Source organism: Nelumbo nucifera, chromosome 2 (assembly GCF_055504915.1).
Source record: "Nelumbo nucifera cultivar China Antique chromosome 2, China Antique-T2T, whole genome shotgun sequence".
Lineage (NCBI taxonomy): Eukaryota > Viridiplantae > Streptophyta > Magnoliopsida > Proteales > Nelumbonaceae > Nelumbo > Nelumbo nucifera.
This window is the reverse complement of record NC_142650.1, coordinates 69,510,210-69,511,329: the sequence shown is the minus strand read 5'-3', so window position 1 is coordinate 69,511,329 and position 1,120 is coordinate 69,510,210.

Genomic DNA, 1,120 nt, shown 5'->3' with positions numbered 1-1,120 from the left:
GAGAATGAGAGGGAGAGGGAGAGATTCGAGTAATCTATAGTGGAGGGTAAAATAGTCTTTTTCATATCTCCGTTGATGCATGTTAATGATTAAGAAGGATTTAGTCAATTGTCAGAAACAATAGAGGTAGTGTTAGTCAATTTTCAAACAGTAAGGATACACTTAGTCAATTAGCTAGACGATAAGGGTAGTTTAAGAAATTTACCCTTATATTTATCATTTTCATGTTTGTTTCTAATGTTGCTCGATCCGAGGTAGTTCTTGAACCGAGGTCGTAGTTAGATAATCATGCCAATTGGGTGGAGACGAGGTGGAAGGATGAAGCCACGCTCCAAGATCTGAAACCAAGAAAGTAGTCAGAGGCCTGAGGAATTATCCTTGGGTAGGTACTCCGACGCTCAAGTCAGTCGAGAATAGTGGGAGGTCAGGCCGAGTAGTTAGAGAATGGTGCTCGTCCAAGCAGAGTAACAGTATGGAAGTCAAAAGTTGGGGTCCCCTGGTCGAATGAGGCTTTCGGGGTTGTTGGGATGAGGTTGCCTGCCAGGGTCTTCGGGATAAAGACCTAATCCCCAGCGGAGTTGTCCTCATTCATACGACAATTTCCCATCTTGGTCGCGCTTATCCAAATGACGTGGCCAAAGTGATAAGGCAGCTGTAGAGGTGACACGTGGCACCCAGGGCCAGCTCAACCATAACCCAATCAGTTTCTATCGAGTACCAAAAAAAAATGTTTGTTTGCATCAGCCCATCGAATCTCAAATAGACAATGACCTGTTATTGGGTTAGAGGGCAAAGTGTTGAAATCTAAAAGTTCAGGGGGCTAAATATTACCACTTCTAAGTATAGGGTAGCTATATGAATTTTCTTCTCTTTTCATCTTTTCCACCGATTTCAAAAATCAATATACAATAATACAAGAAAGCCTCTGCCATGTGCGTCCAAACGGTCTAGAAATTTGAATTCATGATCTCCTGACCGTTTATCCGGAACATTTTCTGCCGTCCGATGATAATTAGAGATGTTAAAGCCATTTTGACTATATTTTTTTTCAAACAATTCTCATTTCCCCCTTCGAGCGCGCTTTCCCATTCTATAATAGATCTTTCTTTCTTTGCTCAGC